At 38.9% G+C, this 16,876-nt stretch overlaps 1 protein-coding gene and 1 long non-coding RNA gene across 3 annotated transcripts in view; one reads left to right on the top strand and one right to left on the bottom strand.

Moving 5' to 3' along the window:
* The window catches only part of LOC135936094 (neurotrimin-like), a 107,643-nt gene that overhangs the window by 77,092 nt on the left and 13,675 nt on the right, over nucleotides 1–16,876 (bottom strand). The window lies entirely within an intron of this gene.
* LOC135937072 (uncharacterized) lies at nucleotides 469–2,053 on the top strand. The gene is made up of 5 exons (XR_010574440.1): nucleotides 469–630; nucleotides 693–771; nucleotides 822–934; nucleotides 1,162–1,321; nucleotides 1,405–2,053. It is a non-coding gene; the product is annotated as an uncharacterized LOC135937072 (long non-coding RNA).

Raw genomic sequence — 16,876 nt, forward strand, 5'->3', positions numbered from 1 at the left:
ATTCCCTTGAATTAAAATTTAAAAAAAATGTTGACCTTGACCCTCTGATAAATTTTTACCATCAACAGATTAGATTACGTCATGGAGCAGATGATGTCAAAGGCTAATTTTTAAGACCACGTGCGAGTATTTCCATAGTACTAAGAGCATCCGTTCAGCGGATGCTGTCGCTCGCAAAGCAGTGAGCAGAGCTGATGAAACTTTCTATTTTTATCCCTCGCATTTGAAAAATCGATTGAAAAACTTCCATTGTTCGCTTTTATCAGGGAAATACTAATTTGACCTTAAAATTGACTGATATAAAAATATTCCGAACAAATTATGATCATTTTATCATTTGAAATGTTTTGCAAGAAAAAACGTCAGCACGATAATGAGATCTTCCACAGAAACAAGTATCAAAATCGATTCATTTTAAGCGATACGAGAAAAACAGTGATTAAAAGATGAGTGTCTATGTTTTCGCACACGCCCTCAGAAAGTGTGCATGAGAAGAGGTTTTTGCAAGTGTACATACTTAAATTTTCGTTTGCTCGCTCGTGTCAAAATCAAATTATGCGACTTCCAACCACCTTCTTTTTCATTCTCGACTGTCATCAGGCGACGGTTGCCGTTGCAATTTTTTATCTGGTGTGCACCAAATCTTAATTGCGAGTAAGACAATAAAATCGTTAAAAATAATGAATTTTCAGTTGTGGCAGGTTGCAATTGGAGTGATCATTGAGTTTGGGTATTCTGTTGAGCGAACCTTGGAATTGACCGCTGATCAAGGTAATTTATGCTTTCGACCCCAATTTAAATTTAGTAATTTTGATTCACAGATCATCCACTCCCTCACTTTTCGCAGCTAGAAATTGATGCAATCTATGCAGTTTATTTTGTTGAATTTATGAAGTTGTTGTTTGCATTCTTGTTGCTGTTTGCCGTTTGGAAGGTAGAATTTTATCGTTTTAACATTTAATTATTAAGTATCGTATTTCCATCTCTCTCTTCCCCTTAGGGTATAATAGAAGTTTTCTAATTTCATAATTCCATAAGATTTTTTTATTAATTAATAGTTAAAATGTAAGCGGAGCATGCATAGCAAACAAGCTATTATTTTCAAAGTTTACATTTAAGGAACTTTGTGGTGTGAAAAATAAAATTTATTCTTTGATGTAGAAAACGAGATGGTGTATGCTGCCCTGGCTGGTTGCGACAGCAGTGGAGTTCGTTTTGGACTTGTTTATTTGCTTTGTTATGCTGAGGCACATAATCACGTTGGCGATAAACCCTTTCTTCGCTGTAGTAGTGTGGCTCACATTCCACGCAGTTATAATTGGTAAATTTTCACCCCATTTTCTGAACTGACTTTATGATATCTATTTGTGTGACGCTTTTTACCTAACTCGGTGAATTTCACAGGTTCGGAATTATATTCGTTTCTGGTGGTTTACTGCAGTTTCAACGATATTGGAAAAACAATAAACTTGACAACCAGAGAAGGTGAAGAAAGTGCCGTCCCTTTCCAAACCTTGCGTGATGACAGTGCATTCAGCATAAGAGACGTTTGATCGATTAAGTGATAAACTAACAATTTAATGATATTAATCAATACTTTCAATAATCAGAAGGGCTTCCTAAAAATTAAAACAAATTATTTTAACTATGAATTGGCGATGATCGTGCTTTGTCTAGGGGTTTCAAATACATTGCTCTGTGTGGGCCATTTTAACCACTTAATTTTTCGGTCATTCTTCAAAACTATCCTGTTTTTCCTTTGGATTCTGAAACGCCTTTGATTCAGCGATACTTGAAATACGAGAGGATTCTTTTGGTTTTGCTTGGAAATAATATTCAAGCGTAGTCACTTTATGGTTGTTAAAACTGTGAGTTTACCACACAGCTTGATGGGTTCTTTCGCAGAATAATGTTACTAAGTTGTTTATCCTTGATTTTGTGTTAATGCATCAATTTTATGCTCAAGTTATTTTATACTCCCTTTAATCCATTACATGATTATTATTTTTTGTATGTGATACAAATAAAGACATATGTAATTAAATTAATAAAATATCTTTTATCTTAAATGAATGAAATGTGCTCTGAGCAGCGAGTTTCCTCATTAAATCGTTTAAGCAGCTTTTCTAAAAACTTGACTTTTCATACTCAAATCTTGTCTTATAGTCGTGATTATTTTGTCTTAATTGAAATATATTGCTCACAGGAAAATATTTAAGTTGGAAAATCGTATGCCAATTCTTCTGAAGATTCTACTGAGTCTACCTTTTTCTTATTTATTCGTTTTTCCACTTCTCGTCAGCAAAAATATGAGGAAAATTAGGAATCTACAAATTGATTTTAATGATTAATGAAAACTCTAAAAAAGTGCTCAAACTCCAGATAAATGTGGTGATTCTCCCCACTATATACTTCGTACTAGAAACTTCAAGACGTTTCCCAAGCCGCGCTTGTTCTACACTCATGAAAGTTCCAGAACATTCTAATCAAATTTATTTTTTCCAAATTGACTGTTTCAATTAATTGATTTCATAATGTACTGTAAATTCTAACATGAATATGTATTGATTGAATAATTTATTAAACGCCAACGGCGTACAACTTAAACACGAAAAATTAAAACTTTTTATAGGCAGCGGACTTGAAAAGAATCATAGGCTTTTTGTCACAGTCTAATAGGTGATACATGCTGGATAATGTCGAATAAATATGTACAAACACTATATTTCTTTCCGAAAAATTGTATACAACAAGAAAAATCCAGTCATGACATTATTAAAGTTGAAACTTTCAATTTTAGGGCTTTTCGTTGAATTTATGTAAAAATGTGATGTAGTTGAGTTAATTAATTGTTACTGAAAATTTTTTTATTTAGCTGAACCTAACTCCTATATACATGTGCATTTTTCCCTAAGGAAGTTGAAAAATCAGCATTACATCCGCAATTCCATTAAAAAGCGTTTCCATTCCATCTCGAGACGCTTGAGAGATGAATATTTAATGGCGCCAACTGAAAGATGCAAAATGCGTTCGCGACTTATTCAAGGGACCGGTTCCTGCTCGATCTGCGTCTCCAGAGAGGTTTTATTTGCCCAGAACTTGTGTTTCTCTCTGCATGGAAGCAGTCATACTAACTTTGTTACCTCTTCCCGACGAGAGAGCGAGAGCAAAAGGCAAACACAAGGGCAGGCAGAGCGGACGAGAAAATAAATTATTTACGTGCAAATCGCCAAAATCTCGCCGTTAAACGACGCGATTTTCTAATCAAAAGGCGCAGATTTACATCCGAGTTGCTTTTGTCGAATCGAGCAGTTAAAGATGAGCATCAGCTGCTGCCGCCCGCTCGCTGGGGCCGTATTTGCCGCGGAATGTAAAAGGAGAGAGACGGAGATATATCGTCAAATATTGACTGAATCCATCACAAGTGGCTTTTTCGCTCGTCTGCCGTGCCCATGAATTTACAACCACTCGCGCTCGCTCGCTCACTCGCTAGCTCCCTTTGACTTTCTTGTGTCGAGAGTTTACTTAGTGTTTCTCCCGCATGTATGTTGGCTCGCCCACCGTCGACGCCGCTTCGGGCGCAATCCTTGCCTAACTGGCTCCAATTATACACGTGTATATAGGCCGCCTCCCGTCACCACGCGCACCACCAGCGAGGGGATGAACGTGTGTCGTTGCTCGTTGCTGTCGCCGTTTTCAGCAACACACAATCAAGTTGCCAAATATTTTGTCTCTTAATCGACTCCAATTGCGGTTTATACTCCTCGGCAAAATCGGACATTTTCAAGGTATTTGACGATTTAAGTAGCACAGATGTAATTTAGGCTATGATATCGACCCTCATTGTATATTTTTATCTATCGAAATTATATTTATTTAAAAAAAAATAAGTTCTTAAACTTGAAAAAATATTTTTACTCCTGCAATTTATATTATGCTTTTATAAAAAAACTTTAAATTTAAACGAATCTCATGTAGTGGGGAGACTTTTTGCACTACCGATATGGAAATTCTTATTAATCAGTTATCTAACATATTTGATTGACAGTTGTGTTGGAATAATTGATGAATTCCAGACGCTTTACAAAATAAATTTGAAAGAGAACAAGTAGTAATCGAAGCATCAAAAGAGATACATAATGGCCAATTTGTGATATTTTGTATCAAGTAAGAGTTTTATTTACAGAATTTTTAAGCAAAATTGATATCAACTATACCCATCATCTGATAGGATTTTAACAATATACAAAATTGAAATGAAAAAACTCAACAACTGCATTTTAAATGAATTCAAAATAATTTAAATTTAATTTATTATCAAAAAAATTCCACGTAAGGCAATTTTTATAGAAAGATAGATAAAACAGCTTCGGTGTTATATGAAAAATCAACTTGGTTCCCTTTTTGAGAATTCGGCTGTATTATAATTTATGCTTCAATGAATTCCATGTGTTTGGAGAATCTGTTTCTCCGAGCAGCGCATTATAAACATCCAGCGCCGACAATAGTAAAGAGTGTACCAGCAGTGGGCGAGCTGTTTTTCTTGCGCGCAAACTGCCGCTCGGAAAGCAACTTTCCAGCAGCTTCGTAACAAGCTGTTTAAACGCACAATGAAGGAATTTGAGCGTGTGGCCCATAAGCAAATTTGCGAAAGAGGCAAAAACCTAAGTCGCGCGCACACCGCTTCCGAAAACTAATCCCGTTGTTTCGCAGAGATTTTTCCTCGCCGAGAAATATGCAAATTAAGCCGCCTTTCCACGCAACGGAGGGAAAAAGGGCAGATTCGAATATGTGTAGAGGCGGACGAAAAACTTTACGCAAGATCGAAGCGTCGGGCCAGGCACACCGGGCCTTATTTTGCATATGCCAAGACCCGTCATCATCATCATAAAATACGTGTGTGCCGGGCTATATAAAAAGAAATTCATTGTGGCGGCCGGGCGACGTGGCAGTATGTGCGCTGCTCCAGCAACACACGCACTCACTCACACCTTTCCGCGACACACGTGACCTGAATGAGCGTCTCCGCAACCCGCAACACTCGCATAAATTTGCAAGCAGCAGCCGGCAGACGCGAGTATCGAGGACGTGTAAAATCAGTATAATGGTGTAGAAACGCTTGGGGAAGAAAATATTATTTTCAAGAGAGCCATGAGGAAGGAAAATGTACACTCTAATCTGTTAAGAAATAACTTTAAATATTCATTTTTGGCACTTGGAACAACGTGAATGTTGAGGTTGCTTTAGGGTCCTTGAGATTCTGATATTTTACAATAAGGAAATTTTCCTCATTTAGTTAAAATATAAATCTGAGGTACATCTGGTGTATTTTGGTTTAATTAGTTAACTTTTTGGTCTTGCTCCAATTGAGAGTTTTTTAATCATTTTTCATAAATATAGCCAGTAAATTCGTGGGACAATCATTACTGTTTTCAATTGTGCAGCTTGATAAATTGACTCAGTTTTTTAATCTTAAATCAAATTTAGAAAAGAGAGGAAATTCACTCAATTGAGGCACATTTTAGAGTAAAGATTCGGCCTTATTTTTAATCCAGTAAATTTTTATTTGGTTTGTTCCCTTTTGGTAGCACAGGAAACAATTCCCCAATCTTTATTTTCTGTGTATTTTTTAATTGATGAATCTTTAATTGAATGCAATCCTCTTAATGCATGCATTGATATATGAAAATAAAAATTCAGTTAAATTATATCGACCACTTACTTGCTACAGCCGAAAAAGAACTCATGTTGCTATGTAAAATGCTCCAATAAGCTAATAAAGTATACTTACAGGCTAGAATTTTTAGATTTATTTTCAACGAAGAAGGTTATTCCTTTTTGAAATAAGCACCAAAATATTAATTCACAGTGAAATTATCAAAACACTCTGGAATATGTTTAATATAAGGCTGCTCAGATAACATTGTTTGTTTGAAGAAAAATAGGTTGTTAAAAGTTAAGTTCTAAAGATTTTAAAGGAAAAATCAGTTGATTGATTTGATTCCAGCCCTGACGATTTACAGGTACATTAAAAAACATTATAAACATACATTTAACAAACTACCAAAGCAAGCAGTATCTTTTACACCTTGGAGAACACTATCAAGCCTGGGTGGAGCACGCTGCGCACACTTAAAATAATACACTCTGATAATTCCGAATGCGCGCAACAATAATGACAACACGTGCAGAAATGCAGGAGCAGCGAGACGCGTCGAGGGGTGATCGGGGGATGAGAGGGTGGAAAGTCGGGAGCTGCTGCCGCTTTTCTCGAGGAAAAATTGACGCGGCTGGTGCGGTGAAGAGGGAGAGAAGAGCAGAGAACGGCAGCTTTCAGGAAAATATTCTCATCTGACATGATTGGATTTCATGCAAATCTCGAATGTGAAAGTGACAAGCGGCCTTATAGCTTCGGATTTATTCACAACAACTTTATTATCATACGGGTGCACGCCGCGTGCGGCGAGAATGGGAAGCGATCGAAACAAATCCGCAGCGCTGCGCACGAATATATAAAGACGTGCGGCCTAATTTCCACCTCTCCACGCCGTTATTGCGATACCCAACTTTTCCATCATCGCCGAATTCGGCCATTTTGCCCGCACCAAGTGTTATTTTCTTTTTCTCTTACTTTGCCCGCTCGCTCACTCTTCAAATATCCTCCCGGAGGCCCCATTTTAAGCTAATGTACGGCTTCTCCAGCGCCGACGCTGCTCGAGATCAAAGTTGCGCGCACCAGTCAAGCTATTTATATTTTCGCCAGATAAGAGAGTAAGTGAGAGAGAGAGAGAGGGCAAAAACTAAAATCCCAGCACTTTGAGAAATATCTGCGCGATGTTCGCATAATCGGCCAACTTTCGTGCCGAGTGCCGTAATAAAATTCCAGCGTTTTGCTTCCTCTACGTGCCGGCGCTCTTGCACTTCCTGCTGAAAAGTTGGTAATGAGCACCTGAGTTACGGCCTTGCAGCTGGATTTCAAAATTCACTTTGTGCAGGCTGTTGGCGGCTCTACATGGAGTAATGGGAAAAAATTCGAAAAAAAATCTTTAGCCTGAGCTATTTTTTAATCAAATTAATTTGTTTCAGCTCCACACTGTCAAATAAATTTTTTGGTCTTTGCAATTTTTGGTTTTGAATTTCGATATTAGATATTAGCATTTATAACACTAAAAAATGGCGTTACTGGGATGATAAATTAAAAATGTGGAAATTATATAGCAAAACCGTTCACTGTCTAACGGAAAAATACAGCAAGCTTATTCTGGTTGGCTATGATGCATATTTAAAATTTTGGGACTATTTCTTAACATTCCCAACTGTGCAGCACAGCCGAATATAAACTTTTTGCTATTTTGTTTTAATCCCCTTTTTCTATTTTAAATAAATTAGATATACCATCATCTTGGAAGATTTGTTTAAAATCTTGGTTTTGAAATAAAAATTCCCCGAAAGTAAAAATTGATTTATAAAAAACACTTTATCATAAAAGCTCACAGCAGAGAGCAATTTTTAAAGAAAAATTTAACACACCTCTCACCGCACTTACTATGCACTTTGTAAGCGCGTCTTTTCAAAGTGCTTTTAATCGATAGCACATTCACCAAGAGTAAATATTTCCTTTTCTGCGTGTTTGAATATACACTCCGCCGTTCACAAAATAAATAGGAAACAACTAAGCAGCCCACATCACGCCATAAGCAGTGGTAAAAAGCAGCTTTCGATGCCGCGACGCGAGAGCAATCGGATTTTCGGGTAAACGGGCGGATAAAACCGCAATTTATATATCAGGTTGTTGCGCTCGCCGCACCTCACAGCAGCGAGAGAAAAAATAGAGAACGACGTGGACACTGTATCAAGGCGGTTGGTTATACGACCGACAGCACAACCCGGCACGAATTACTATTTGCGACGTGTAAGGTTGCCACACGTTCTCTTTTGCGCCGAATAATGTCAATCCTGGATATTTAGTCCCCCGTTTGGTATAAATAAATCAAATTTCACGTATTTGAAAAAGAGAGGTCTGTTTGAAAAATACTGAATGGATTGGAATATAAAATTGAATTGATTTCCAGAAAATTTCTAAAACACAATATATCAACGTGAATTTATTTAATTTGAAAAAAGTGATAATCTCCCAGATTCACTTATAAATTCAATGGACGCCGAGGGATGTTTTGCAGCTAAATTTTAATTATGACTGACGAAGAAATTAAAAAAAACGCTAAATATTTTTAATTTCATTTTGTGATTGGTTTTTTTGTACGCCATATTCTAAACCTTTGATAATATGCCGCGGTGGTAGCAAAAATATTAGCATTATTGCGCTTCATGTTTCATTATATAGTCCAACAAAACAATAATAATAAATAATGTAAGTAGAGCACTATATATTTATACTAACAATAAGAAAGATGCGACAACCCTATTTATCAACCTTTTATATTTACGTCCAATCGTGTGAGTTCGCAGGGTATAACGGCGTGTTTTCTTTCCATTCAAATGCAACTGATGCGGATTATTATTACAGCTCAGCAAAAACAAAAACAACGGCCGAGCGTAATAACAGTGAGAGGATCGACGTTCGAACACGGCATTATTCACAGTGCACTAGCGCCGCTGATAATAATTGCTAGCTTGCACTCTCTAGCTGTGGCGTGCTATGCTGTTTTGTCAATTCAAAAGCTCCCGGAACTATATATGTGTATTATATGCACTGTGTGTCGGTGCGAGAACGCGCGGCGGCACCGATGTATGTGTTATGGAACAACGAACGTATCGTTCTCTGGCGGATTGGCTGCCGATAAATTGCATGCGCCACGCGCGCGCGACACAAAACTCAATTAATATGCTGCATAAGCGAATGTATGTACAAAACAAGCGTGTTCCGAAGTACGCATTTGTGTTCGCGATTTTTATTCGCAGTGCGGCGACAAGCACGGACAAATTGTCTACAGTTGCTGCATAATGCATAATTGTTGAGTCGTCTCATTAGAATAACAACTCAATCGGTTCTCTTTATATTCATTCTATTATTAGGCAAATGAGGCAACTATGCTCAACTCTATAAGCAAATAAAATAATTGGTTGACGTCGAAACTATAGGCGAGAATTAACACGACGAATTGAATAGAACAACGAGGATGAAGTCTGTTTTCATTTATTCCCAATAAAAATAAAATAACGTTTGAAAATGTTTTGTAGTAAACGTTACTGTTTTTTTAGTTTAGGGTGGCTATAAATTAATTAACTTTGTGGAAATCGTAACTTTTATTTAACAAAAAATTATTTCTCTTGCTGAGTATTTATTTTTAAAATTCCAAGTATATCCATTATACGAGCAAAAATAAACAGGTCTATATTAGTTGCTAAAATTTTTTTTTAATTTTTCATTCAGCTTTTTCATAATTGAGAGTCAGTGATTGACTAGAAAAGAGAGAAAATAGAGTAGCTTGTTGATTATTCCACCTTGAATGCGTTTTTAAGAGGGTAAAGAAACAGCAAGAAAGATGAGGAAAAGTGTATTACACGAGACGAAATCTTTTAAAAAGCAAAACAGAGGGAGAAAGAGAGAGAGAGAGAGAGAGAGAGAGAGAGAGAGAGAGAGAGAGAGAGAGAGAGAGAGAGAGAGAGAGAGAGAGAGAGGAATAGCTGAGCGAGAGAGCGACAGAGCAAGGCGGTGTAATATAATACGCGAAAAAGTTTGCCTGCTGCCATTTCCATATTAAAAGTTTCAACAAGGGCTGAATACTAATGCCGAAAACGCCGAATGTAAATACAATAATATCAGCTCGGGCCATGATTTATTTATAAAGGCTGAGCGGGCGCGCAAACAAACACGGCACGGCGTGCGATGACGCGAGGCTCGCACACCGCGATGATGCCACTTTCAAGCTGCAATAATACACACACAACAACACCAGAGGGTAATCGATTTCACTAGTTAGTCGGCCCGATACACGAGAGAGAGAGAGAGAGAGAGAGAGAGAGAGCACGTGGGCCCGCTTTCGAGAGTACGGCACTTCGTTATTCGTCGGGTTATTGCCATCGGAGTTGCTGTGTGCCTTTGTTGGATGTATGTGCATACATCTCGTACACGCGTCCCATTCAAGACAATCAATCAGTCACAACAAACGCGCGCTTGCATCTTACATCGGAGCCGAAAGCGAGGGAAAAGCACGCGCCTGGCAGCTAGGCAGCCACTCGACAAAACAATAATTTGATCTTGAGGGGAGCCGAATGTCACCAGACTGACTTTTGCCCTCCGCAGTTACTTTTCCGATTGTGATTCACAGGCACGCATTTTCCGTTTTGAGTTATTGACATGTAGTGTATTGTTTTTCTCTCAACACATTGGAATCGATCCAATTACGTGCTGCTTATTACGAGACCGGCATTTGCCACTGTTGTCAGCCAACCCACGATTAAATAATTAACAATTTACAGAGAATGAGAGGTAATCATACTGTGCAATCCAGAAAAAAAATCCATATTGCCGTTGCAAATCCTACAGGAATTGGTAAAAACGATATGCCATTGCAAATTTCTGAGAAAATTTGTTCACTGTTCAAATGGTGAATTCTGTCTCTCACTGAAATATCATTTTATCTCTCCGTCATGTGCCAATGGATTCCAATAGGATAAATCTTTTTGGGATGAATCTAAATATATTATGTCTTGAAAATTAAAAAAAAATCAAATGCTGCATATTTTTTGAAAAAATGCAAAGCAATCAAATTTTTACTGTAGCTTGGTTGTGTCTTATTCTTCAATTAATCAAGTCAAGCTTCCATTTTAAATTTAAACTAATATTCCGATTCTACCCATTCACAGCGGGATTTGTGGAATTATGTCTATAAAGATTAAGAATGAGTTTGAATTTTAACAACAAAGATATGAAAACAAATTGATAAAATTTCTCCTTGAACATTTTTTCATCTCCTGAAAAAGCAAATTAGACAAATTTTTAATTTTTAAATTCATTCAATAAACTAGATGCTAATCATGGTGCATACTTGGTAACTTTTTTAATTTATTCCAAAACCTAGTTAAAATTTTTTGATTTCGAATGAGAGTAAGGAATAAAACTCTAACCACCGCCGCGTTCTGCAAAGTAGTAATATTGCGTGCGGAACAAAAGAGCTCTATAGTCATTTGTAGCATTTCCCCACAAATAAATTACTTTTAAAATGGATATTTTTCCGCGGTTAAACGTGTGTGCCGGTGGGTTTTGCGAGTCAGCTATCCAATGAGCGTGTGCATGTGGAAATGGTGCAGAGGCGAGCGAAGGAGCGAAATTTGCGAGCGTTGATGCGACAATAGGCGCCACTTGATTTATCAGCGCAGCCGGAGCAATTTATTTTCTTGTAGCACCTGTGCTAATGTTGACCTAGCGCCCATTGCCGCCCGCCTGCTGATATAGCACGTGGTGTAACCACAGCCAGATTTACATTGAAACACATGCCGAGGGCACTACATTTTATTATTATGTGCCCCCCGCACTCGCACACACGGTGAACACCGCGCCGAAAATCAATAGCTTGCAGTCGGCCGGTGTGTACTCTTGAACTGCGACAAAATTAAACAAACACACACATACACGGGCCCCAAGAATGATTTTCGTATGCAAATTTAACGGTGGCCCAAGGACTTGCTGTTGAGCCGACTGGATGTTCGCACACGACTTGCTCACAATCAGCTGTACATATTTGTTTCGGAAATGCGTTCACCGGTACAAACAGAATCAGCTGGAGCAATTTTCACAATCGATTCTTTGGCTTTCAATTTCCCTCCTTTTCGTTTTTAATTTTAATTACGTAAAATAATAGTCACGTGGGTAAAGTTGCGGAGTGGCCTTTTAATTTGAGGAAAAAATATGTGAATGAAAGTGAAACGCATTATTCATTCTCAGGACAAATTAATCGACTGTATAATTTTACAAATTTTAATTTTAATTTTAAAAAATTTAAAAGCAGTAAGGAAAAATTATCAAACAGATTCAGTTTATCACACTTTTTGCAAATTGAAGAGAGTTAGTATTGTATCCTGTCAAGTAATATTAAGAATCTGCGGTTATGGTTGGCTATAAAATTATAATTCATATATTTGTCAACCCTGTGAAAACCTCACTAGAAGTCGTTAGGATTGATGGTGTATATTTCCCATATTTTAGTATAATTTGGGACCTACTATATAAAGCAATAAATATCTAATGGTTTTCTTTAATTTGCTTATTTTCTCCCTCCCCACTGTTTGTAAAAAAAAGATATGTACTCTCAGAACTGGATGAATAAATAATAGGTCATGCAATGGTGGTAAGGAAACCCGTCGTGCAGATTTTTCTCGCTCGACAAATCACGGTGCAGACTGACTTTTAATAGGTCAATAGTGGCTGCGGGCTGAAAAGAGAAAAGCAGAGAGCGTATGTACCTGGGAAGTCGTCGTGGGGCATTTGCACGCATCAGCTGGCGCCTCTGGTCGGATTGGAGCGCGCATAAAGCACGTCTGTCGCCATTAAAGATCGCTTTATTCCATTCATCCTGCAGCTGGCAGCCGGCCATGCGCAAGTTTTAATTTGTTTCCCGAAAACGCGCGCGCTGGAAAACAACAGCAGGAGAGGAACGGCCAAGTTGAAAAATCAGAGGGCCATTATGCCGTATAAATCTGCGACGTCAAGGGTTGAATATCATCAATATAAACGCGAGAGGCATGCGGAAGTATTAGAGCACATTACAGACAGCTGGGACCACGGAATAGGGTAATGAAGCCCGCCCTATTCCCTAACAGCCTTCGCTCATCTCTGGCGTCGGCCGCCTGCTGTGCTCTGCTCTGCGCTTCTCGTGGCTGCACGCAAATTTTGGGCCGCACGCCGACAAACCCAAAGTGCTAAATGATTTGGCCAAATCCGTGAGAGCACACACAGACACTTAACCACCAACTTCCGCTTCCTGGCTGTTATTTGGCTTTGTTGCTCAGGGCATGGCGGCGTAAATGATTTCATTTTTATTGATGGGTTGACTCAGTTATTTAACTGAATAAGGCGAAAAAATCTAGGCCTTGTATAGTAAGTGTTTTAGCAGCACAGATTGCAAAAACCTAAGTAATACTAGCCAATTCCAAAGAATTATTGACTTCAAAAGGTTGCTTTGATACTTAAATTTGCTTATAGAATATTGTGATTTGTTTATAGAAGATTATTTGTATGCAGAGAAATATCAGTGCTAACCAGAAACCGATAAACAAGTTAATTTTGAGCTAACGCTGGTTTTTTTCCATTATTCTGATTTCTTCGGAGTGCTCAGCTTCTCATAAGAGGCGAATCAATACTTAAGTCCGCCTGCTCCGTCATCCTTTTAATACCGCGAACAATGCTGGGCAAAGATTAAAAAAGCGATAAGCAAAAGTTTTCACCGCCGCGGTGGAGGTGGAAGACGACTTTTTCGCGCATATTTGCGAGCATTTTCTTCCTCCGCCCACGCAGGACCATTCATATTTTTGGCCCAGCTCTGGAAGCGATTGCCTCGTACATAGCTGTCTAAACAACTCGTCGCCACCGACAACAACTTTTGTCGCACCGCGTGTCTATTCGCCGGCCGAAATATCGCCGATTGACGCACGCCTGTGGAAATAGGAAAAGTTTCGGCTTTTTCCTCGAATTTTCTATATTAAAGCGCGATGATTAAAAGTTTAAGACGGCGGCGGAGGGAGCTAGAAGGGCGAGGAGCGGAAGCAGGGGTAGAGAGAGAGAGAAAGATTGCCTCGGCAGGTTTACCTTTAAAAAGTTTGCGCGCGGGGTGGCGCGGCAGCACTTGTAGTTTCATCCCTATGGCTTATATCGTTAATCAAAGAATATGTAAAGGATGGTGTTTAACTTAAAAACATTCCTCCCCGGGGGCCATCCTTCGCTCAACACACGATATTAAAGTACACACACTTTCAAATTAAAAAGCCATTCCTCGGGGAGCTCGCCGCCGTCGGAGCGAAAGAGAGAAAGCACTGCGCGCTGTTTTTGGCTCGCTCCTTTTAATTGCATTGCAGCAATTATTGACATTCCACCAAGCCAAAACAGAAGATGCAAAAGCCCACGAAAATTGTTTTATTTTTCTTTCTACGTGGGAAGAAAGTTTGATAATTAAAAGCAAGCACGCAGCTTTTTTATTTAGGTGGCTGCGCTCACGCATTTGATTATTGCGAAGCTCATATTCAAATTGCCTGTTTACAAAACCTACAACTCAAATACCCGTGTACATAACTATTGTAATTATGAAATGGGCTTTTGCCGACAGTAAACTTGAAAATCAACAGCCCAAAACAAACCAAGAAATCGCTACTCTCAGGCGTTCTCCCGTAAGTGAAGCGCAAATTTTCTTACTTGCAGGTCACGACCGTTTCCCCTAGTTCATGTAGAATTAATGAACAGCCGCTATAAGAACTTTCCGATTAATTACCGAATTCAGATGAAAGCAGAACAAATATTCCGCGAAACTCTTGAATTAGTTAAAAACTTGCCGCGGTTCGAATGGCGGCTTGCAAATTTTGTGGTGCTAATTAAAAATCGGCGGGAAAAGGCACACTTTTCGTCAGCGTGCGAGAGTTAAAAATGTTGGGAAACAAAAACAGAGCAGCGCACGCGGCGCGCAGTCTACACGGAGCGAGTCTCTTTTTCCACTCTCGCAATGTAGCTTCGGCTTTGCTTTCCCTCAATTTCCATATTCATGCGATACAACCAGATTTCGCCGCCGCTTGTTTTTCCACTGGTAATAGCCGTAGGCCCGACCGACATATTCTTTCCCTTGTTATTTCTTAAATCTGCGCGAATATTCCGTGGCCCCTTTTTTATCATGTCCAACAATATTTTGTTTCCATCTCTCCGCCAGTTTGCCTGATCCGACGAGCCCGTGCCCGTAACATCTGCGTGTGTGTGTGTGTGTGTGTGTGTGTGTGTGTGTGTGTGTGTGTGTGTGTGTGTGTGTGTGTGTGTGTGTGTGTGTGTGTGTGTGTGTGTGTGTGTGTGTGTGTGTGTGTGTTAATTTCATACGCAAAAGGGTAGTTCTGTGCCGAGGTCTAATTACCACAATCCGTTTTCAGAGAATACAACTTGCTGCCTCCAGTCAGACAAAATGCGATACCTTGAAACAACGCGGCTTTGCGTTTTCCGCTTTGTCCAATATGAATGAGCAAGGCAATTATGACTCCTCGTGGGATGTTTATATTTGCCTGATTCTTTTCCTGTGTATTTCAAAATAACTCTCTCTTTTCTCTTTGTGGAAATTATAAAGTGTTTGAAACATGATGCAATTTTACTCGCTTGTCGGGGTTTTTATTTTTAGTTTTAAGCAACGGATGTAAAATATTTTATACATATAGGATTACTAAATTATACTACAAGAGTGAAAAAGAGCTTCCACAGACGCAAATAATTATGAACGTTGAAGTGTTTATGGAACGAGCGAAATAAACAAATTGGCGCCAGACAACGACTCGATTTACTGACTAAGCTGATTGAAATGTTAATTCTGTTTCGGAAATGCAAATTACATCTTGTCATATGTGATCCTAAATTTTTATCTACGAAATGAAATTAACACATTTGATGGACGGCCATGTGATTTTGCTAGTCAATTTTTACTTCACATAGTTCAGAGCGTTTTTCTGATAAAATAGTAAAGTGATCAAGTTTAATATTTTTAAATACCCAATACAGTATTTTTTTATTCCTCCACCTGAAAGTATAGCTGTTGTCGTACCTGTAGTAGGAAACAGACTTAGGCGACTCAATTATAAAATTTATTTTCAATTCTCAGAAACGGCAGCAGTCAATAGAGCATCCAAGCAATATAGAATCTAGTCATACACGAATATTTATTATTTGCGGAATTAGAATAAGTAAAATATAGATTTTAAAAAAGTCTATCTCATGAAATTCATAGGCTGTCATAAGAAGCTAGCTAGTTCGAGCTAATATCTAGATGATATTCGCACTAAAATTTCTCTCCTGGACAGAAAATTATTATTAACTCTATCAGAAATAATTTATTTAAATGTTATAAATAGAGATTCTAAATTTTCTGTCACCCGCCTACAATGGTTGACAGAACTGGAAATCGGCCGTATTCGCAAATAAACACATGTGTTCACATGACACGCCTGTCATGGCTTCCTATTTTAATTTTGTAAAAACAAACAACTGTAACGAATGGCTGCATTTGTGATGAAAATAACTGTAAATTTATGTGAAGCCGAAAAAGATAAATTTCTGAACACCTTTTTGTACTATTGTTATACACGTATCACTATTTCGTGTTAAATAAGAAAATTCAACTCTCAGAAACGAGCCCTATCTTATCCTTATCCCGTCTATCGTGCCTCCCAAGGGTAATTCCTTTTTAAAATTTGTCTGGAACTCACTCCAAAGCAAAAGCTAGCCGAGTTGATTTTCGAGTGTGTTCAACTGTTCAATTTCACCCCCTTTCAGGAGCGAGAGAGTCAGTCAACATTTCCAATCAGTCAACGGCACACTGTGCGCAGCCACTTGGCAGGCCCAATCTGCGACACACAATCGTGTTTGCGTGTCCTCTCGACGGCGACGACAACTAGTCTCAGTTCGAGAGACGCACACATGCAAATTTGTGTCCCACCAGCAGATGTGCTAGCTCGCTTGCTTGACGCCATAGCGCGCTCATTTGCTATTCCTTTTATGAAATTAAGTAAACCACCAGAATGTTTAATGTTGCAGCTGGCTGGAGCCGGCTTGCCGTTAAAATGCCGACCGCGCGGCGTGTGCTGTGCTGTTCCCGCTACCGAGTGCGAGGCAAGAATCTTCGGAGCAGGTGTTTCGGCTGCATAATTGCGTCTGTGCGCGCGCGGGGCTGCTGATTTT

This window comes from Cloeon dipterum, chromosome 2, assembly GCF_949628265.1.
Source record: "Cloeon dipterum chromosome 2, ieCloDipt1.1, whole genome shotgun sequence".
Lineage (NCBI taxonomy): Eukaryota > Metazoa > Arthropoda > Insecta > Ephemeroptera > Baetidae > Cloeon > Cloeon dipterum.